This window comes from Lissotriton helveticus, chromosome 1_1 (assembly GCF_964261635.1).
Source record: "Lissotriton helveticus chromosome 1_1, aLisHel1.1, whole genome shotgun sequence".
NCBI classification, from domain to species: domain Eukaryota; kingdom Metazoa; phylum Chordata; class Amphibia; order Caudata; family Salamandridae; genus Lissotriton; species Lissotriton helveticus.
This window is the reverse complement of record NC_136057.1, coordinates 27,770,516-27,793,765: the sequence shown is the minus strand read 5'-3', so window position 1 is coordinate 27,793,765 and position 23,250 is coordinate 27,770,516. Positions and strand designations below refer to the sequence as shown.

The window sequence follows — 23,250 nt, the reverse complement described above, 5'->3', positions numbered from 1 at the left end:
TATCTGGACGACTGGTTGGTTCATGCTCCCTCTTTCCAGTTGTCTCTCGTTCACACAGACGTGGTGCTGGCCGTTTTGAGGGAACACGGCTTTCTTGTCAATCTGGGCAAGTCGTTCCTTGTTCCGTCCCAGGATCGTCTTTTCATTGGGGCCAGGTTTCGGACCGATTTGGGGGTGGTCACTCTGCCCGAGGCTCGGGTGGTCAACATTCAAGCTCACATCCTGTCTCTTCTGTCCGGTCCGGTGCAGGTGGCAGCGCGTTGGCTGCAGGTCCAGGGGGATATGGCGGCCACGGTTTTTCTGGTTCCTTGGGCCAGATTCCATTTGCACACTCTGATGGCTCATGTTCTGGAACATTGTTCTCCCCATTGCCTTCCCCTCTCTTCTCCAATCCCGGTTTCCCCTCGAATCAGGTCGTCTCTGGGTTGGTGGCTGGTTCGAGATCATTTGCTGAAGGGTGTCTCTCTCTCTCCTCCGGCTCCGGTTGTGGTGACCACCGATGCCAGCCTCTCGGGATGGGGGGCCTGGCTGGGGGTTCATCAGTCCAGGGGCTTCTGGTCTCCCGCTCAGAGTGGGATGTCGTCGAACTGGAGGGAGTTGGAGGCGGTCCGTTTGGCTCTGTTGGCCTTCTCCCGGTTTCTGCGGGGTTTCGTGGTCCTGATCAGGACGGACAACATCACTGCCATGGCTTACGTCAACAGGCAGGGGGGGACGAGGTCCTCTTCTCTAGCCCTGGTGGCGAGGCGGTTGTTTGTTTGGGCGGAATCTCATCTGTTGGCGCTCTCGGCGATCCATATTCAGGGGGTGTCCAATTCCCGGGCGGATGCCCTCAGCAGGGCCATTCCGTCTTCTGTGAATTTCTGCCTTCGTCGGGAGTTGTTTGTGGCTCTGACAATGCGTTGGGGTGTTCCGGTGGTGGACCTCTTTGCGGATGTGGGAAATGCCTTGGTGTCCCGGTTTGTCTCTCGCTGTCGGGAGGGGTCGGCCTGGGCGGTGGATGCTCTCTCCTGCCCTTGGCCCCACGGGCTTCTGTATGCGTTTCCTCCTTTCCCCCTTCTTCTCCGCTTCCTTCTCCGGGTCCGGTCCTCGGGGGCTTCTGTGATTCTGGTGGCTCCGGCGTGGCCTCGTGCCTCCTGGTTTCCTCTCCTGGTGGAGATGAGGTCGGAGATGGAGTGGTTGCTGCCTCTGTCCCCTCCCCCTTTGGTCTTCCCGGCGTTGCAACAGGATGTTCTGGGCCGGATGCGCTTGGCGGCTTGGAGGTTGAACGCTTAGGTTTTCTGCGTCAAGGGGTTCCGGCTGGTTTGACCTCTACTCTGCAGGCGGCTAGGCGCGCTTCGACCAACAAGTCCTATTTGCGTCACTGGCGTTCTTTCAGTCGGTGGTGTCTTGTCCGGGGCTTGGACCCTGCTACCTCTTCTTTGTTTGAGGTGATGCTGTTTCTTCAGGAGGGTGCTGCCTTGGGCTTGAAAGTGTCTTCCCTTCGTTTGCAATGGGCGGCGATTAAGGCGTTTCGGAGCTCTTGGGGCAATCTCTCTGATTCTGAGGGGTTGGTCAGTCGCCTTTTTAAGGGTTTGTGTAATGTTCTTCCTGCCCCTCGGCGGCATTTTCCGTCCTGGGATCTTTCTCTGGTCTTGGACGCCTTGATGTCTTCTCCCTTTGAGCCTTTGGTTTCGGTAGATCTGCGCCTCTTGTCCTTCAAAACCTTCTTTCTGGTGGCCATTTCCTCTGCTCGCCGCCTGGGTGAACTGGGTGCTCTTTCTTCCAAGCACCCTTTTTGTCGGATTTTTGATGACAGAATCGTGTTGCGGCCGATTCTTTCCTTTCGTCCTAAGGTGGATTCTCAGTTCCACAGGGATCAGGAGTTGGTTCTTCCTTCCTTTTTTGATTCTCCGTCCTCGGAGTCTGAGGTCCGGCTTCACTCTTTGGATGTTCGGAGGGCTCTCCTGGTCTATTTGGAGCGGGTCGCTCCTTTCCGTCTCTCGGATTCCCTTTTTGTTATTTTGGTCCTGTGAATAGGGGTTTGCGTCCTTCTACTCCTTCCTTGAGTCGTTGGGTTCGTTCACTGATTTCTTTGGCTTACAAAGAGGGGGGTCACCTTTCTCCTTTGGGGGTTCAGGGTTGTTCCACTCGCTCCATGGCTGCTTCCTGTGCGGAGGTCCAAGGGGCTTCCATTTCGGAGATCTGCCGGGCTGCCACCTGGGCGTCCCCGCTGACATTTGCCTCTCACTACAGGATTGGACAGGAGGTTGACTGTGCTGATGTCTTTGGACACAGGGTTCTTTCCACTATGGTTCCTGAATAGTGGTTTTTCCCTGGTCTTCTGTGTTTTTTAATAAACCTGTTTTTTGCATACCTTCTTTGGTTGTCCTGTTTGGCTTTGTACATCTCAATTTTGTAAGGAAGGGAAGCGAGGGAGGGACCATGAGGTAATGCTTCAATTACTTACCGGTAATTGCATTACTCTGAGTCCTACTCCCTCGCTTCCCTTACTTACATCCCTCCCTCCCTCCCTGATGGTCCAGGCCAACCTTTTGGTATGGTTTCGATCTGTGTGGTATTACAGGAGGTATGAGGGGGCTGGGGGCTATATATAGTCCCCACGTGACAAATCACGTGGGTACGGGTGTCTGGTGAGGCAGGGATGCCTCAATTTCGTAAGTAAGGGAAGCGAGGGAGTAGGACTCAGAGTAATGCAATTACCGGTAAGTAATTGAAGCATTATACTTTACCCTTAGTCTTCTTTCCCTTTGTCTAATACTTGCTTTTGCTTTACGACATTCTTCATCAAACCAAGTCCTCTCTTTGCTTTGGGTTCTGTTTTTCCTACCATCCCCAGGTTTCCTTGGTTTGATTTGAACCCTTAGGTATTCCACCAGTTGTGTGATTGTAGTTTCAAACCAAGCATTATCATTCGTATTCGGAATATTTTCTAATGAATGGATCTGCTGTACAGCAGCTAATTTTTCAATATATTCCTCCGATATACGGGCTGTGAGCCGCCTAGGGTAGTGAACATGGACCTGAAGAGCTATATCTCTTTGTTTTTTTCTTACTCCATATATTTCAGTCCTCAGGGAGTATTGGTCACTTCCTTCTACTCTCACCACCTCAAAGTGCTTAATTAATTTAAAATTCCAAGCATGTATAAACACATAGTCGATTGGGCAGGGTTGCTGGCCTATCCTAAAAGGGAAACATCACTTACAACGCAACTTTTACCACGCAGTGCCTTTACATCGCAACTTTTACAACTCAAACCATTACAACGCATTGCTCTGGGGGGCGCTCTAGGATAGGGAATAGGTTAATTTACTATCCAATAACCTTCCCTAGTGTCCACGGGGACTGGAGTTGGAATAGTAAATTAAACTATTCACTATCCAGCGCCCAAAAGCACTATGCGTTGTAATGGTATGCGTTGTAAAAACCGCGTTGTAAAAGCATGCGATGTAAAAGCATGCGTTGTAATGTCGTACATCCATCCTAAAAGTACACTTTGCTGGTCTATCTGCGTCCATCCTGCCGTTCACGCAGACTAAGCCCATTGAGCCCAAAGCTTGTCCTAGAGCCATATCTTGTGTCGACATATCCCCTCTCGGAAATACGTCATCCTTTACCTTATAGAAAATAAACAATTCTTTACACCATCGATCAATCCTACAAGGGTCTAATTTGTGATTGGAGTCACCCAGCACGAATAGTACATCTTTCTGGTAATTTTCGGTCAGAGTTAACATATCTTCTTTTAGTTTCTCCAGTTCTGCCTTATATTCATTCTCTTTCCCCTTCTGTATATATACATTTACAATGACTATACCTTCGTATCGTGGGTCGGGATTCAACAACAACACTCTACATCCTATTGCCCATTTGCATTTTACTTCCAAAAGTTCTACCTTCCTGGCAATTTGTGTTGAGATCAACGTCATTTGCCCTCCTGAAGGTCTGCCAAAATGTTTCTTTCTCGCTTCTTTCGTCTGTTGCACAAACCCTTCCATTGCTAGTGTTTCGTTGCACAGCCAGGTCTCCTGCAAACACACAATCTTGTTGTTGTCGATAGCATCTTTAAAGCTTTCCTGATTCGATATTCTATATCCATTTATGTTCCTGGAGAATATGGCCAAGCTGTGCGATGACCCTAACTCCTAATCGACCTCACTTAGGCACCCGACTTCCTCATACGCTGGGGATGCTAGGGCTCTGCATCTATTTCCAGCTAGTATACCTTTTCCAACTCTCTCTGTTTCCTTGCATCTTAAGGAAATTTCAAGATCGCCGCAAGACTGGTCCTCGACCTGCCAAGACACTGCCACATCTCCCAGCACCTGCGCACACTCCACTGGCTCCCCGTCGAGGCCAGAGTCACCTTTAAGATGCTCATTCACGCACACAAGGCCCTCCACGACACCGGACCAGCATACCTGAACAGCCGACTCAAATTCCACGCACCCCAAAGGACCCTACGATCAGCCCATCTCTCCTACGCCGTGGTCCCCCGCACCAGAAAGACCAGATCGGGAGGCCGCTCCTTCTCCTTCCTCGCGGCCCGAGCCTGGAACGCCGTGCCGCTCCACCTTCGACCCCCAGCACCTTGAGACGCTCACGGGTGAGTAGTTGCGCTTAGCAACCCCCTGATTGATTGATTGACCTTCCTTATTATCCCAGCGGGCATCGATCATCCTTGCCTGCCTTGAACCCCGCCCTGCGTGATCCATAAGGAATGGCCTCTCGTGCTTGTTATGCTCCATCATTTCCACCCTTTTTACTAGTTTGATTCCTTCCTAATGCAGCTCGTGTTCTGCATTTACTAATGCTGGCTTTACCAGCCCTGAGTAAAGGAGAACCGTGGTAACTTCGTTCCCTTTACTATTTAACAAAAAACGTACTTTTCTGAGATCCTCTGTGCATTGCCCCTATGCCTAATATGCTGCGTCAATCCTTACGCACCCCCCCCCCTCCTTGCGCCGGAACGCCCACATGTGGCGCAGGGCTTTACAACGTGGCGTACGGGGCTTGTAAATCTGCCCCTAAAGTCCTCATTGCGTACCTGCCCCCCCCCCTCCCCAGCCCCCCCCACCTCCCAGACGTACAGGTATGCCGTGTCCTCCCTGCAGGGCACGGCATACCTGTCCCTCCAGCCAAGTCTGGGGCGGCCTTTAACATGTGCGAGCCCGGCCCCCGCCCAGGGCGCCCCCCTCTAGGAGCTGCCTGCAGAAGCCTCGCCTGGGACACTTGGGTATTTAATGAGGTTGAGCGGGAGGTGCCAGGCTTGACTTCGCCCAGGGCGCCCCCTGCCCAGAGGGCAGCTCTGAGCCCCGGCACTGGTTGTGGCCCCAGCCCCTCTGGCTCTATGGGGGGAGGGGGTGACTGGGCGCCTAGAGGCCGGTGACAGCCCACAGCGCTTGGGTAAGGCTGGCTCTGCCTGTTCTCAGCCCTACCCCCGCCCCTTTCTCACACCACAACTCCAGAGAGTTTGTGCTCCCAGAAACCCCCGCGGCTCTCGGGGAACGGATGGCAGGACTCCCAGTCCAGGCGGCCGCACCCTTCCCGCCCCTCCCCCTCCCTGGCTGGGGAGGATCAGGCTCTGATAGAGCACGAGTCCAGGGGGGGCAGGGGTGCACGTGTGCACGTGTGCTGCACCTGTGCGTGAGCGGGTCACTGCACTGGAAATGCCAGCACAGCACCTTGGTGCCAGCAGAGAGGCCACACATCGAGGGGGACTGAAGGAGGTGTGCAACAGGCTGCTGTGTCCCTGCTGGGTGGGGGCTTCTCTTAGCCCTCCCCCCTCCCCGGACACCTAAGACGTCTCGGCCTCCCCTCCGGGGTGCAGCCTGCAGTCTCAGCCTGGCCCCCCAGGGTGAGAGTCACTCCTCCCCTCCGGGGTGCAGTCTCAGCCTGGCACCACAGAGTGAGAGTCACTCCTCCCTCTGGGGTGCAGTCTCAGCCTGGCACCCCAGAGTGAGAGTCACTCCACCTCCGGGGTGCAGTCTCAGCCTGGCACCCCAGGGTGAGAGTCACTCCTCCCTCCGGGGTGCAGTCTCAGCCTGGCACCCCAGGGTGAGAGTCACTCCTCCCTCCGGGGTGCAGCCTGCAGTCTCAGCCTGGCACCCAAGGGTGAGAGTCACTCCTCCCCTCCGAGGTGCAGTCTCAGCCTCGCACCCCAGGGTGAGAGTCACTCCTCCCTCCGGGGTGCAGTCTCAGCCTGGCACCCCAGGGTGAGAGTCACTCCTCCCTCCGGGGTGCAGCCTGCAGTCTCAGCCTGGCACCCAAGGGTGAGAGTCACTCCTCCCCTCCGAGGTGCAGTCTCAGCCTGGCACCACAGAGTGAGAGTCACTCCTCCCTCTGGGGTGCAGTCTCAGCCTTGCACCCCAGAGTGAGAGTCACTCCTCCCTCCGGGGTGCAGTCTCAGCCTGGCACCCCAGGGTGAGAGTCACTCCTCCCTCCGGGGTGCAGCCTGCAGTCTCAGCCTGGCACCCAAGGGTGAGAGTCACTCCTCCCCTACGGGGTGCAGTCTCAGCCTGGCACCCCAGAGTGAGAGTCACTCCTCCCCTCAGGGGTGCAGTCTCAGCCTGGCACCCCAGGGTGAGAGTCACTCCTCCCTCCGGGGTGCAGTCTCAGCCTGGCACCCCAGGGTGAGAGTCACTCCTCCCCTCTGGGGTGCAGTCTCAGCCTGGCACCCCAGGGTGAGAGTCACTCCTCCCTCCGGGGTGCAGTCTCAGCCTGGCACCCCAGGGTAAGAGTCACTCCTTCCCTCCGGGGTGCAGTCTCAGCCTGGCACCCCATGGAGAGAGTCACTCCTCCCTCCGGGGTGCTGTCTCAGTCTGGCACCCCAGGGTGAGAGTCACTCCTCCCTCCGGGGTGCAGTCTCAGCCTGGCATCCCAGGGTAAGAGTCACTCCTCCCTCCGGGGTGCTGTCTCAGTCTGGCACCCCAGGGTGAGAGTCACTCCTCCCTCCGGGGTGCAGTCTCAGCCTGGCACCCCAGGGTAAGAGTCACTCCTTCCCTCCGGGGTGCAGTCTCAGCCTGGCACCCCAGGGAGAGAGTCACTCCTCCCTCCGGGGTGCTGTCTCAGTCTGGCACCCCAGGGTGAGAGTCACTCCCTCCCTCCGGGGTGCAGTCTCAGCCTTGCACCCCAGAGTGAGAGTCACTCCTCCCTCCGGGGTGCAGTCTCAGCCTGGCCCCCCAGGGTGAGAGTCACTCCTCCCCTCCGGGGTGCAGTCTCAGCCTGGCCCCCCAGGGTGAGAGTCACTCCTCCCCTCCGGGGTGCAGTCTCAGCCTGGACCCCAGGGTGAGAGTCACTCCCCCCTCCGGGGTGCAGTCTCAGCCTGGACCCCAGGGTGAGAGTCACTCCACCTCCGGGGTGCAGTCTCAGCCTGGCCCCCCAGGGTGAGAGTCACTCCTCCCCCCCCCCTGGGGTGCAGTCTCAGCCTGGCCCCTCAGGGTGAGAGTCACTCCCCCCTCCGGGGTGCAGTCTCAGCCTGGACCCCAGGGTGAGAGTCACTCCTCCTCCGGGGTGCAGTCTCAGCCTGGCACCTCAGGGTGAGAGTCACTCCTCCTCCGGGGTGCAGTCTCAGCCTGGCACCTCAGGGTGAGAGTCACTCCTTCCCTCCGGGGTGCAGTCTCAGCCTGGACCCCAGGGTGAGAGTCACTCCCCCCTCCGGGGTGCAGTCTCAGCCTGGCCCCTCAGGGTGAGAGTCACTCCTCCTCCGGGGTGCAGTCTCAGCCTGGCACCTCAGGGTGAGGGTCACTCCTCCTCCGGGGTGCAGTCTCAGCTTGGACCCCAGGGTGAGGGTCACTCCCTCCTCCCCTCCGGAGTCCTCTGAGTGAGTAACACATGCTGCTGCTGCTGATATCTTTAAGGCGGTGGCGTTTGTTGTCACACCTGTGGCCGGTGGCTATGCCTCCTTCCCAGGCACGCCTCCTAATGGCAGGTTTCAAGATATAGACATGCTGACCACACCCTTTAACACAGGTACATGCTCTGTCAGAACAGGTGCCCTCCAGGCTGTGATGAAAGGACCGTGCCATCTCCCCTGTCTCCCTGACCCATGTTCCGGGCTCCCATATGTCTCTGACCACTTGTTCCAGGTTCCCGGGTCTCCCTGACCTTGTGTTGCTGGTTCCTGTGTCCCCCTGACCTCATCTTCATGGTTCCTGTGTCTCTCTAGGCCACATATTGTGTCCAGTGTCAGATGCCACATCTGCAGTGCAGTTGTATATTTCTTTTAACAGCAATTTTTTGGGGATCAAAGCATAGGTTCCCGCACTAGACCTGACATCCCCAGATGTCTAATTCAAAGGTGCAAAATGGGCTTGAGGCACAATCCCCTATACCTCATAAATTGGTAAGGCCAACAGTTACCTCACTGGCTTACTCAACACAAATACAGAAACAATTAGCCCAGCACACTTTTTTTCAAAAGTCAAACAATTAACAGATTCACAGTACAGTTGTCGCACAAAGACAAGTCTATGATATATAATTCTTATTGAACGTCATCCTTTATTTATTTTTTTAACCCGTTTTGCAACCACCAACGCGTTTCGTCCACACACGAACTTCTTCAGGGCTTTATATATATGATGCGCTTTCACACGACCAATTTTGACCGTATTTGTGACCAGTCAATCTGTAAAAGATTTGAGAATAATCGGCGGCCCGTGTATCAGATATTTTTTCTTTGTTTCTCTCTGTATGTAAACATCTTTCCCGACAGGTAATTTACAGTGTTGTATTTTATCGCAATGGCAGCTAGCAGATTTCACCACACGAGCCTCCACAGCAGAAGTAGCGCATAAACTGTGTATGCGCTACTTTTGCTGTGGAGGCTCGTGTGGACTGGTGACTAGTCACAAATACGGTTAAAATTGGTCGTGTGAAAGCCCATCATATATATAAAAAAAAACATTGTGAGCCCTGAAGAAGACCGTGTGTGGATGAAACGCGTTGGCGGTTGCAAAACGGTTTTAAAAAAAAGAAAAAGAAAGGATGAAGTTCAATAAGAAATATATATAATCGACTTGTCTTTGTGCGACAACTGTACTGTGAATCTGTTAATTGTTTGACTTTTGAAAAAAGTGTGCTGGGCTAATTGTTTCAGTAGTATATTTCTCAAGACTGAATCTGGAATATAGTGTCCCATTCTGAATACCACATCCGGAGTATAGTAGTACAGTTCTCAAGTCCACATCTGGAATATTATGTCCAGTTCGGGACACCACACCTGGAGTAAAGTTCTCAAGACCGCATCTGGAATATTAAATCCAGTCCTCGATACCACATCTGCAGTGTTTTGGAACATTTCTCAAGGCTGCACCTGGAATATTGTGTCCAATTCTGAAGACTACATCTGGAGTACAGTTTTCTAGGCCACATATTGTGTCTAGTGCCAGATCTGCAGTACAGTAGTATATTTCTCAAGGCTGCATCTGGAATATTGTGTCCCATTCTGAACACCACATCCGGAGTATAGTAGTACAGTTCTCAAGTCCACATCTGGAATATTATGTCTAGTTCGGGACACCACACCTGGAGTAAAGTTCTTAAGGCCACATCTGGAATATTAAATCCAGTCCTCGATACCACATCTGCAGTGTTTTGGAACATTTCTCAAGACTGCACCTGGAATATTGTGTCCAATTCTGAAGACTACATCTGGAGTATAGTAGTACAGCTTTTTAGGCCACATATTGTGTCAAGTGCCAGGTGCCACATCTGCAGTGCAGTAGTATATTTCTCAAGGCTGCACCTGGAATATTGTGGCCCATTCTGAACACCACATCCAGAGTATAGTAGTACAGTTCTCAAGTCCACATCTGGAATATTATGTCCAGTTCGGGACACCACACCTTGAGTATAGTAGTACAGTTCTCAAGGCCACATCTGGAATGTTATATCCAGTCCTGAATGCCATAATCTGCAGTGTTTTGGAAGATTTCTCAAGACTGCATCTGGAATATTGTGTCCAGTTCTGAACACCACATCTGGAGTATAGTAGTACAGCTCTCTAGGCCACATATTGTGTCCAGTGCCAGATGCCACATCTGCAGTGCAGTAGTATATTTCTCAAAGCTACATCTGGAATATTGTGTCCCATTCTGAACACCACATCCGGAGTATAGTAGTACAGTTCTCAAGTCCACATCTGGAATATTATGTCCAGTTCGGGACACCACACCTGGAGTATAGTAGTACAGTTCTCAAGGCCACATCTGGAATATAATATCCAGTCCTGGATGCCACATCTGCAGTGTTTTGGAACATTTCTCAAGGCTGCATCTGGAATATTTTGTCCAGTTCTGAACACTACATCTGGAGTATAGTAGTACAGTTGTCAAAACCGCACTTGGAATATTGTGACCATTTTACGGCTATCACATCTGGAGTGTAGTAGTACAGTTCTCAAAACCACATCTGGAATATTGTGACCAGTTCTGGCTACCACATCTGGAGTGTAGTAGCACAGTTCTCAAAACCGCACTTGGAATATTGTGACCAGTTCTGGCTACCACATCTGGAGTGTAGTAGTACAGTTCTCAAAACCACATCTGGAATATTGTGACTAGTTCTGGCGTCCACATCTGGAGTGTAGTAGTACAGTTCTCAAAACAACATCTGGAATATTGTGACCAGTTCTAGGTACCACATCCAGGGTATAGTAGTACAGTTCTCAAAACCACATCTGGATTTTTGTGACCAGTTCTGGCTACCACATCTGGAGTGTAGTAGTACAGTTTTCAAAACCGCACCTGGAATATTGTATCCAGTTCTAGACACCACATCTGGAGTGTAGCAGTACAATTCTCGGGGCCTTATCTGGGATATTGTGTCCCGTTCTGGACACCACATCTGGAGTATAGTAGTACAGTTCTCAAGGTCACATCTGGAATCTTGAGTCCAGTCCTGAATGCCACATCTGGAGTGTAGTAGTACAGTTCGCAAGGTCTCTCTGGAATATTGTATCCAGTTCTGAACACCACTCTGGACTGATGTGGCCTGATCTGGAATATTGTTTGCAGTTCTGAACACCACATCTGGACTGCTGTTGCATCATCTGGAATATTGTATCCCGTTCTGAACACCACATCTGGACTGCTGTTGCATCAGCTGAAATATTGTATCCAGTTCTGAACACCACATCTCGACTGCTGTTGCATCAGCTGGAATATTGTATCCAGTTCTGAACACCACATCTGGACTGCTGTTGCGTCAGCTGAAATATTGTATCCAGTTCTTAACACCACATCTGGACTACTTGGGCCTGGCCTGGAATATTGTGTCCGGTTCTGAACACCACATCTGGACTGCTCTTGCATCAGCTGGAATATTGTATCTAGTTCTGAACACCACATCTGGACTGCTGTTGCATCAGCTGAAATATTGTGTCCAGTTCTAAACACCACACCTGGACTGCTTGGGCCTGGCCTGGAATATTGTGGCCGGTTCTGAACACCACATCTGGATGACACCCACCTCATCCTCTCACTCAACAAGGAACCCAACATCACCAGGCACAACTTCCATGAAGGGATGAAAGCCGTCACCAACTGAATGAAGAACAGCTGCCTGAAAATTAACTCCGAAAAAACAGAAGTTCTCATCCTTGGCTCCACCCCCTCAGCATTGAACGACACCTGCTGCCCCCCCGCCCTTAGACACCCCCCACCTGACAGACCACACGCAAAACCTCGGCATTATACTGGACTCATTAGTCACTATGAACAGCCTGATCAACCCCGTATCCTATATATACATGTACATTTACATTTACATCACTAGCAGATTCAACTACGGCAACGCCCTTTATGCCAAAATCAACAAAACACTATTTTGCAAGCTCCAGACCGTCCAGAACGCCGCAGCCAGACGGATCCTAGACATCCCCCGGCACAACCACATCACCTTCAAGCTCCTCACTCATGCATTCAAGGCCCTCCACAACATCAGACCAGCAGACGTAAACAACCGACTCTCCTTCCACGCACCCAAGAGACGCCTCCGGTCAGCTGACCTCTCTCTGGCCACCGTTCCACGCATTTACAAGACCAGAACAGGAGGAAAGTCCTTCTCCGACCTCGCAGCCAAGGCCTGGAACGACCGCCCCCTACACTGGCAAAGCCCCACACTGCCCCAGTTCAGGAAGGACTGTAAGACCTGGCTCTTCAGATGACCCCAGCACCCTGTGGAGCCCCCTCCACCCCCCAGTGCCATGAGACCCTCACAGGTGAGTAGCAGCGCTATACAAACCCCTGAATGATGATTGACTGTGGCCTCATGTGGAATATTGTGTCCTGTTCTGAACACCACAACTGGACTGCTGTGGCCGCAACTGGAATATTGTGTCCAGTTCTGACCACCACAACTGGACTGCTGGGGCCTCATCTGGAATATTGTGTCCATTCTGAACACCACAACTGCACTGCTGGGGCCTCATCTGGAATATTGTGTCCATTCTGAACACCACATCTGGACTGCTGTGGCCGCAGCTGGAATATTGTGTCCATTCTGAACACCACAACTGCACTGCTGGGGCCTTATCTGGAATATTGTGTCCAGTTCTTAACACCACATCTGGACTGCTGTGGCCACAGCTGGAATATTGTGTCAAGTTCTGAACACCACATCTGGACTGCGGTAGTCGCAGCTGGAATATTGTGTCCAGTTCTGAATACCACATCTGGACTGCTGGGGCCTCATCTGGAATATTGTGTCCAGTTATGAACACCACATCTGGACTGCTGTTGCCTCATCTGGAATAGTATGTCCAGTTCTGAACACCACATCTGGACTGCTGTGGCCTCATCTGGAATAGTATGTCCAGTTCTGAACACCACATCTGGACTGTTGTGGCCGCAAATGGAATAGTATGTCCAGTTCTGAACACCACATCTGGACTGTTGTGGCCGCAAATGGAATATTGTGTCCAGTTCTGAACACCACAACTAGACTGCGGTGGCCTCATCTGGAATATTGTGTCCAGTTCTGAACACCACATCTGGACGGCTGTGGCCACAGCTGGAATATTGTGTCCAGTTCTGAACACCACATCTGGACTGCTGTGGCCTCATCTGGAATATTGTGTCCAGTTATGAACACCACATCTGGACTGCTGTTGCCTCATCTGGAATAGTATGTCCAGTTCTGAACACCACATCTGGACTGCTGTGGCCTCATCTGGAATAGTATGTCCAGTTCTGAACACCACATCTGGACTGTTGTGGCCGCAACTGGAATATTGTGTCCAGTTCTGAACACCACATCTGGACTGTTGTGGCCGCAACTGGAATATTGTGTCCAGTTCTGAACACCACAACTAGACTGCGGTGGCCTCATCTGGAATATTGTGTCCAGTTCTGAACACCACATCTGGACTGCTGTGGCCACAGCTGGAATATTGTGTCCAGTTCTGAACTCCACATCTGGACTGCGGTAGTCGCAGCTGGAATATTGTGTCCATTTCTGAACACCACATCTGGACTGCTGTTGCCTCATCTGGAATAGTATGCCCAGTTCTGAACACCACATCTGGACTGCTGTGGCCTCATCTGGAATAGTATGTCCAGTTCTGAACACCACATCTGGACTGCTGTGGCCGCAACTGGAATATTGTGTCCAGTTCTAAACACCACATCTGGACTGTTGTGGCCGCAACTGGAATATTGTGTCCAGTTCTGAACACCACAACTGGACTGCGGTGGCCTCATCTGGAATATTGTGTCCAGTTCTGAACACCCCATCTGGACTGTTGTGGCCGCAACTGGAATATTGTGTCCAGTTCTGAACACCACAACTAGACTGCGGTGGCCTCATCTGGAATATTGTGTCCAGTTCTGAACACCACATCTGGACGGCTGTGGCCACAGCTGGAATATTGTGTCCAGTTCTGAACACCACATCTGGACTGCTGTGGCCTCATCTGGAATATTGTGTCCAGTTATGAACACCACATCTGGACTGCTGTTGCCTCATCTGGAATAGTATGTCCAGTTCTGAACACCACATCTGGACTGCTGTGGCCTCATCTGGAATAGTATGTCCAGTTCTGAACACCACATCTGGACTGTTGTGGCCGCAAATGGAATATTGTGTCCAGTTCTGAACACCACATCTGGACTGTTGTGGCCGCAACTGGAATATTGTGTCCAGTTCTGAACACCACAACTAGACTGCGGTGGCCTCATCTGGAATATTGTGTCCAGTTCTGAACACCACATCTGGACTGCTGTGGCCACAGCTGGAATATTGTGTCCAGTTCTGAACTCCACATCTGGACTGCGGTAGTCGCAGCTGGAATATTGTGTCCATTTCTGAACACCACATCTGGACTGCTGTTGCCTCATCTGGAATAGTATGCCCAGTTCTGAACACCACATCTGGACTGCTGTGGCCTCATCTGGAATAGTATGTCCAGTTCTGAACACCACATCTGGACTGCTGTGGCCACAACTGGAATATTGTGTCCAGTTCTAAACACCACATCTGGACTGTTGTGGCCGCAACTGGAATATTGTGTCCAGTTCTGAACACCACAACTGGACTGCGGTGGCCTCATCTGGAATATTGTGTCCAGTTCTGAACACCACATCTGGACTGCTGAGGCCACAGCTGGAATATTGTGTCCAGTTCTGAACACCACATCTGGACTGCTGTGGCCTCATCTGGAATATTGTGTCCAGTTCTGAACACCACATCTGGACTGCTGTTGCCTCATCTGGAATAGTATGTCCAGTTCTGAACACCACATCTGGACTGCTGTGGCCTCATCTGGAATAGTATGTCCAGTTCTGAACACCACATCTGGACTGTTGTGGCCGCAACTGGAATATTGTGTCCAGTTCTGAACACCACATCTGGACTGTTGTGGCCGCAACTGGAATATTGTGTCCAGTTATGAACACCACAACTAGACTGCGGTGGCCTCATCTGGAATATTGTGTCCATTTCTGAACACCACATCTGGACTGCTGTGGCCACAGCTGGAATAGTATGTCCAGTTCTGAACACCACATCTGGACTGTTGTGGCCGCAACTGGAATATTGTGTCCAGTTCTGAACACCACATCTGGACTGTTGTGGCCGCAACTGGAATATTGTGTCCAGTTCTGAACACCACATCTGGACTGTTGTGGCCGCAACTGGAATATTGTGTCCAGTTATGAACACCACAACTAGACTGCGGTGGCCTCATCTGGAATATTGTGTCCATTTCTGAACACCACATCTGGACTGCTGTGGCCACAGCTGGAATAGTATGTCCAGTTCTGAACACCACATCTGGACTGTTGTGGCCGCAACTGGAATATTGTGTCCAGTTCTGAACACCACATCTGGACTGCTGTGGCCTCATCTGGAATATTGTGTCCAGTTATGAACACCACATCTGGACTGCTGTTGCCTCATCTGGAATAGTATGTCCAGTTCTGAACACCACATCTGGACTGCTGTGGCCTCATCTGGAATAGTGTGTCCAGTTCTGAACACCACATCTGGACTGCTGTGGCCTCATCTGGAATAGTATGTCCAGTTCTGAACACCACATCTGGACTGTTGTGGCCGCAACTGGAATATTGTGTCCAGTTCTGAACACCACATCTGGACTGTTGTGGTCGCAACTGGAATATTGTGTCCAGTTCTGAACACCACATCTGGACTGCTGTGGCCGCAGCTGGAATATTGTGTCCAGTTCTGAACACCACTTCTGGACTGCGGTTGCCTCATCTGGAATATTGTGTAAAGTTCTGAACACCACATCTGGACTGATGTTGCCTGATCTGGAATATTGTGTCCAGTTCTGAACACCACATCTGGACTGCTGTAGCACACTTTGTGTGAACATATCTGAAGTCTGAAGGCCTTGTGTGACCCCTGTGCACACAGGGGGGGGGGGTGGTGAGCATGCTAGAGGCTCGTGCGTTTTACAAAGTGCATGTATTACATAAACAGGAGGCCTGTGATGGCCCGAGGGACCGGCCGTGCGCCCGGAAGGGTCAGACGGGGGTCATGCACGCTCCTCGTGTCATGCTCCTCCCTCCCCCCCCCTGTACATCTTCTTTTGTGCTTCCTTCATCTCCCCCCATTCTCCACTCCTCCTTTTCGCTGTTTTCTCTCTTGTCTCCTTTCTTCTTCATGCTCAACCCCCCTCCTTTTCTCCCTCTTCCTCCGCCTCTCTGCCTCCCTTTCCCCTTTCTTTATCTCACTTTCTCTACCACTCTTCTATCTCCTTCCCTTTGATTCTTCCCACCCTGTACGTCTCTCTGTGTTGCGCTCTCTCTTTTCCTTCTCCTCCCTCTCAAGTTCCTGTTCCTTGTTCCAGGCGCCTGTTGGTTGTCTTCCCTCTCCCTCTCCGGCTCCCTTCTCTTTTCTTCTCTCTTCCCATCTCTTCTCCCCTCTTCCTCTCCGGCTCCCTTCTCTTTTCTTCTCTCTTCCCATCCCTTCTCCCCTCTTCCTCCTTCCTTTCTCGTGTCCCCTCCATGCTCCGCCCCTCCCCGGAGCCTGTGCACACAGTCACACACATGGAAAGGGAGGCACCCGGGATTGCAACACTCCAGCAGCCTGTGAGTCACAGCAGGGCGGCGGGCACTGCCCCAGACTCTGCCCCACAGCCCGGCCCCCTGGGGGCTCAGCTCTGCGGGGGGCAGTTCGTACCCAGGCCCCAGTGCCGGGCGGGGGCTGCCGGCGGGGGCACGGGGCAAATCATTATTATAGCATGTTCGTTCCCCAGAAAACCCCTGGGCGCCCCAGCACCCCCCACCCCTGACACGGCTGCACCTCACCCCTTGCGTCTATCGCTGCCCCCCAGCACTCCTCCCCCCAGAGGCAGCTGCACCCCTCACGGGGCCTCCCTGCACCCGGCACCCTCCGCATACTCCGGGGCACCTTTCTACCTGCACCGTGGCAGGGCCGCCAAAGTTCCCGGCTGGCTCCCTACTCTCCGGGGGTGCCTGCACGACCCTCCCTGGGGTCACAGGGCCCCTCCCCGGGAGAGGGTGGACCTCTGTCCCCAGGGCTCACCAGCACACCAGGGGCGTCTGCACCTCTGCCCCCGGGGCTCACCAGCACACCAGGGGCGTCTGCACCTCTGCCCCCGGGGCTCACCAGCACACCAGGGGCGTCTGCACCTCTGCCCCCGGGGCTCACCAGCACACCAGGGGCGTCTGCACCTCTGCCCCCGGGGCTCACCAGCACACCAGGGGCGTCTGCACCTCTGCCCCCGGGGCTCACCAGCACACCAGGGGCGTCTGCACCTCTGCCCCCGGGGCTCACCAGCACACCAGGGGCGTCTGCACCTCTGCCCCCGGGGCTCACCAGCACACCAGGGGCGTCTGCACCTCTGCTCCCGGGGCTCACCAGCACACCAGGGGCGTCTGCACCTCTGCTCCCGGGGCTCACCAGCACACCAGGGGCGTCTGCACCTCTGCTCCTGGAATCACCTCTGCCCCCCCCCCCCCCCCTCGCGGATAGTGCCTGCACCTCTCTCCCTAGGGTCACCCACTCCCGGTAGCGGCCGCACCCCTGTCGCCAGGGCTCATCCTCGGCACCAGGGGTGGATGCACCCCTTCCCCTGGGATCACCCCTCCCCTCTCTCCATAGGGTCACCCTCCGGCGGTGGCTGCACTTCTGCCCTCAGGTTTCACCCTCCACACCAGGGGCGTCGGCATCTCTGACCCTGGGGTCACCCCTCCCCTTCCCTCACTCTCTGGGGTCACCCCCTGTAGTGCCAGCACCTCTCTCCACAGCGCCTTGAGAGTGTCTGCACCCCTGCCCCAGGGCTCTCCCTCGGCACCAGGGGTGTCTGCATCTCTGCCCCTGGGGTCACCCTCCCCTCTCTCCCGAGGGTCACCCTCCGGTGGTGGCTGCACCCCTGTCCCTGGGGTCACCCCCTGTAGTGCCTGCACCTCTCTCCACAGCGCCTTGAGAGCGGCTGCACCCCTGCCCCAGGGCTCGCCCCGCTGCGCCGGCGGACAGATATGACCCCTCCCCTCCTTACCTGCCCTCCTCGGGGGTTCCTCTCCCCCCACCTCCGGTGTCCCCCTCCTCTCGCCGCTCCCACCTTCCTCTGCTCTCTCCCTTCACGTTTCCCTGCTCCGCTTCCTCCTTCACGCCCCCTCGCACCTCCTCCCTCACTCTCTCCCATGGCAGCCGCCCTCGGTCCCTCCCCGCCCGGCTCCTGCACTCCCTCCGCCCTCGGTCCCTTCTTTCTATCCACAGGTCCCTCCCTCTTCACACCCTCCTTCCCCTGCTCCCTCCTTCACTCCCTCCTTCCCCTGCTCCCTCCTTCACTCCCTCCTTCCCCTGCTCCCTCCTTCACACCCTCCTTCCCCCTCTCCCTCCTTCACTCCCTCCCTCCCCTGCTCCAACGTTCCCCTGCTCCCTCCTTCACTCCCTCCCTCCCCTGCTCCAACATTCCCCTGCTCCCTCCTTCACTCCCTCCCTCCCCTGCTCCAACGTTCCCCTGCTCCCTCCTTCACTCCCTCCCTCCCCTGCTCCAACATTCCCCTGCTCCCTCCTTCACACCCTCGTTCCCTCCTTCACACGCTCCCTCCTTCACTCCCTCCCTCCCCTGCTCCAACGTTCCCCTGCTCCCTCCTTCACACCCTCGTTCCCTCCTTCACACGCTCCCTCCTTCACACCCTCCTTCCCTCCCTCCTTCACACCCTCGCTCCCTCCTTCATTCGCTCCCTCCTTCCCTCCCTATTCCCTCCTTCACGCGCTCCCTCCTTCCCTCCCTCCTTCACACCCTCGTTCCCTCCTTCACACGCTCCCTCCTTCACACCCTCGCTCCCTCCTTCACGCGCTCCCTCCTTCCCTCCCTAGTTTACACCCTCGTTCCCTCCTTCCCTCCCTAGTTTACACCCTCGTTCCCTCCTTCTCTTCCTCTCTCCCTCCTTCATTCGCTCCTTCCCTCCCATCTTCACACCCTCGCTCCCTCCTTCATGCGCTCCCTCCTTCCCTCTTTCACTCCCTCCCTCCTTCCCTCTATTCCCTCCTTCACTCCCTCCGCCCTCCCCCCGCTCCCTCTTTCCCCCGCTCCCTCCTTCACTCCCTCGGTGAGGGAAATTCCTTTGCTGTTGTCGTCACAGCAGCAAACAGGATTCTGTCACGAGAGAGCCAGGAGCTCACATCTGGAGAGGATCTCCCCCTATCTCTGCCTCGCAGCTGCCCCCCCTGCACCCCTCCCCGCCCCCGTCTCCAGCCCCCTCCTATTCCCACGCCCATCCTCCCCGGCCCCTCCCTCTTCTCTTTCCCATTCCCCAGCTCAATCCTTTCCTTATTTACAGCGGCTCCCACTTCACTCTGCCTTTCTCCCCTGTCTCTACCTCTCTTACACCGTTCCCTTCTCCTCCTCTATTCCTTTCCCCTTCTCTTTCTCAGTTTCTCTTTTTATCCCCCCCCTCTCTAACTCCCCTCTCTTTCTCACTGGTTCTCTCTTTCTCGTTTGCTGTCTCCTCTGCCTCTTACTTCCTCTCCCCGTCTCCCTCTCTCTAGACACCTTTCTTCTCTGTTGGCCAGCCTGGACTAACAAATGCTCCCAGATCTCGACCTGGCCACATCTGGGCGCAGCTGTAGCTGCCAAGTCTTCATTCAGTTTAATTTTGCAACTCTGATACTTTATTAAAATATGCAACCCCACCCAAAAAGAGAGAGCAGTGGGGGAGGGCCAGGGGCCCTGGACTGGCTGGCCACGCCAGTGCCCCATGACTGGGGTGGATGACCCCCAGGGCCCTCTGACCAGCAGAGTCTGCACAGCCATGAGAGAAGAGTGGAGCAGAAAGATTCATGGCGGCCATCTTGGTAAAGGCAGGAAGCCTCTGGTGTGATTCCTCGTGCCACCACCTCACTCTCTTGAGTCTGAAGGGATGTCACGGTGCAGTCACTGTGGGCAGAATATGATTATCAGCCATTTGAATCCATGGGGGGCTTCAGAACCTCTCCAGCTTTTTAAATACATCACGCTTCAAGTGTGTAACCTCACCAAAATGGCCGCCACCTTGATCTTCTACTCAGACATCAGGCAATACAACCTTGTGGAGCCTGGCCTTCACCCATGGGAGTGTTGGGGAAGAGGCAGGAGGGAGATGAGGGAGTCAGGCGGCAAGGCAGGAGCGGGAGAGGGGCATAGGCATCACCGTCATCGTATAATCGTATACCCCTCCCCGTTGCAGCCGCAGTACTCACCAATACTTTCAGCTCCACCATTCGAGAGTCCAAAGTCTGGGAAGAGCTTCTACTTGGACCCAGAAGCCCGGAGGCTCTTTTTGCACCTGAAGTTCATTGGGGGGCCTCACCCAGTGATCGCAAGTGTCATGGAAGTCAACTTGGGTCATAACCTCAGTGAGTTCCCACCAATGGTCTATGAGGCCATGAAACTCAATGGAGCCGGAGCCTGAAGCCGGGTCTTGCCAATGAACTCCAACTTCATGGGGCAAAACCTGGGCAGGGATTTCAGCTTGCTCCCACTGATGACCCCCAGTGTAATATAACTCATCTGGGCCCTACTGCCTCCAATGACCTCCAGTGTAATATAACTCATCAGGGCCAGAGCCCACAGCTTACGTCCTCCAATGACCTCCAGTGTAATATAACTCAACTGGTCCAGCGCCCGCAGCTTATGTCCTCCAATGACCTCCAATGTAATATAACTCAACTGGGCCAGCGCCCGCTGCTTACGTCCTCCAATGACCTCCAATGTAATATAACTCATCTGGGCCAGCGCCCACTTCTTACTGCCTCCAATGACCTCCAGTGTAATATAACACATCTGGGCCTACTTCCTCCAATGACCTCCAGTGTAATATAACTCATCTGGGCCAGCGCCCACTTCTTACTGCCTCCAATGACCTCCAGTGTAATATAACTCAACTGGCCCAGCGCCCACTTCTTACTGCCTCCAATGACCTCCAGTGTAATATAACACATCTGGGCCTACTTCCTCCAATGACCTCCAGTGTAATATAACTCATCTGGGCCAGCGCCCACTTCTTACTGCCTCCAATGACGTCCAGTGTAATATAACTCACCTGGGACAGCGCCCACTTCTTACTGCCTCCAATGACCTCCAGTGTAATATAACTCAACTGGCCCAGCGCCCACTTCTTACTGCCTCCAATGACCTCCAGTGTAATATAACTCATCTGGGCCAGCGCCCACTTCTTACTGCCTCCAATGACCTCCAGTGTAATATAACTCAACTGGCCCAGCGCCCACTTCTTACTGCCTCCAATGACGTCCAGTGTAATATAACTCAACTGGCCCAGCGCCCACTTCTTACTGCCTCCAATGACCTCCAGTGTAATATAACACATCTGGGCCTACTTCCTCCAATGACCTCCAGTGTAATATAACTCAACTGGCCCAGCGCCCACTTCTTACTGCCTCCAATGACCTCCAGTGTAATATAACACATCTGGGCCTACTTCCTCCAATGACCTCCAGTGTAATATAACTCAACTGGTCCAGCGCCCGCAGCTTATGTCCTCCAATGACCGCCAATGTAATATAACTCAACTGGGCCAGCGCCCGCTGCTTACGTCCTCCAATGACCTCCAATGTAATATAACTCATCTGGGCCAGCGCCCACTTCTTACTGCCGCCAATGACCTCCAGTGTAATATAACACATATGGGCCTACTTCCTCCAATGACCTCCAGTGTAATATAACTCATCTGGGCCAGCGCCCACTTCTTACTGCCTCCAATGACCTCCAGTGTAATATAACTCAACTGGCCCAGCGCCCACTTCTTACTGCCTCCAATGACCTCCAGTGTAATATAACTCATCTGGGCCAGCGCCCACTTCTTACTGCCTCCAATGACGTCCAGTGTAATATAACTCACCTGGGACAGCGCCCACTTCTTACTGCCTCCAATGACCTCCAGTGTAATATAACTCATCTGGGCCAGCGCCCACTTCTTACCACCTCCAGTGACCTCCAGTGTAATATTACTCATCTGGGCCAGCGCCCGCAGCTTACGTCCTCCAATGACCTCCAGTGTAATATAACTCATCTGGGCCTACTTCCTCCAATGACCTCCAGTGTAATATAACTCATCTGGGCCAGCGCCCGCTGCTTACTTCCTCCAATGACCTCCAGTGTAATATAACTCATCTGGGCCAGCGCCCGCTGCTTACAGCCTCCAATGACCTCCAGTGTAATATAACTCATCTGGGCCAGCGCCCACTTCTTACTGCCTCCAATGACGTCCAGTGTAATATAACTCATCTGGGCCAGCGCCCGCTGCTTACTGCCTCCAATGACCTCCAGTGTAATATAACTCATCTGGGCCAGCGCCCGCTGCTTATGTCCTTCAATGACCTCCAGTGTAATATAACTCAACTGGGCCAGCGCCCGCTGCTTACGTCCTCCAATGACCTCCAGTGTAATATAACTCATCTGGGCCAGCGCCCGCTGCTTACGTCCTCCAATGACCTCCAGTGTAATATAACTCAACTGGGCCAGCGCCCGCTGCTTACTTCCTCCAATGACCTCCAATGTAATATAACTCATCTGGGCCAGCGCCCGCTGCTTACGTCCTCCAATGACCTCCAGTGTAATATAACTCATCTGGGCCAGCGCCCGCTGCTTACGTCCTCCAATGACCTCCAGTGTAATATAACTCAACTGGGCCAGCGCCCGCTGCTTACTTCCTCCAATGACCTCCAATGTAATATAACTCATCTGGGCCAGCGCCCGCTGCTTACGTCCTCCAATGACCTCCAGTGTAATATAACTCATCTGGGCCAGCGCCCGCTGCTTACGTCCTCCAATGACCTCCAGTGTAATATAACTCATCTGGGCCAGCGCCCGCTGCTTACGTCCTCCAATGACCTCCAGTGTAATATAACTCATCTGGGCCAGCGCCCGCTGCTTACGTCCTCCAATGACCTCCAGTGTAATATAACTCATCTGGGCCAGCGCCCGCTGCTTACTGCCTCCAATGACCTCCAGTGTAATATAACTCATCTGGGCCAGCGCCCGCTGCTTACGTCCTCCAATGACCTCCAGTGTAATATAACTCATCTGGGCCTACTTCCTCCAATGACCTCCAGTGTAATATAACTCATCTGGGCCAGCGCCCGCTGCTTACAGCCTCCAATGACCTCCAGTGTAATATAACTCATCTGGGCCAGCGCCCACTTCTTACTGCCTCCAATGACGTCCAGTGTAATATAACTCATCTGGGCCAGTGCCCGCTGCTTACTTCCTCCAATGACCTCCAGTGTAATATAACTCATCTGGGCCAGCGCCCGCTG

The 23,250-nt window shown here is 53.8% G+C and overlaps 1 protein-coding gene across 3 annotated transcripts in view; it reads right to left on the bottom strand.

The window, feature by feature from the left end:
* The window catches only part of TNKS1BP1 (tankyrase 1 binding protein 1), a 332,768-nt gene extending 314,643 nt beyond the window's left edge, over positions 1 to 18,125 (bottom strand). For all 3 annotated transcript variants that reach the window (XR_013607004.1, XR_013607011.1, XM_078674811.1), the window contains exon 1: positions 17,987 to 18,125. The gene's annotated coding sequence lies outside the window, so the exon portion shown is untranslated. The remainder of the gene's footprint in view (positions 1 to 17,986) is intronic.
* Positions 18,126 to 23,250: the final 5,125 nt, after the last annotated feature.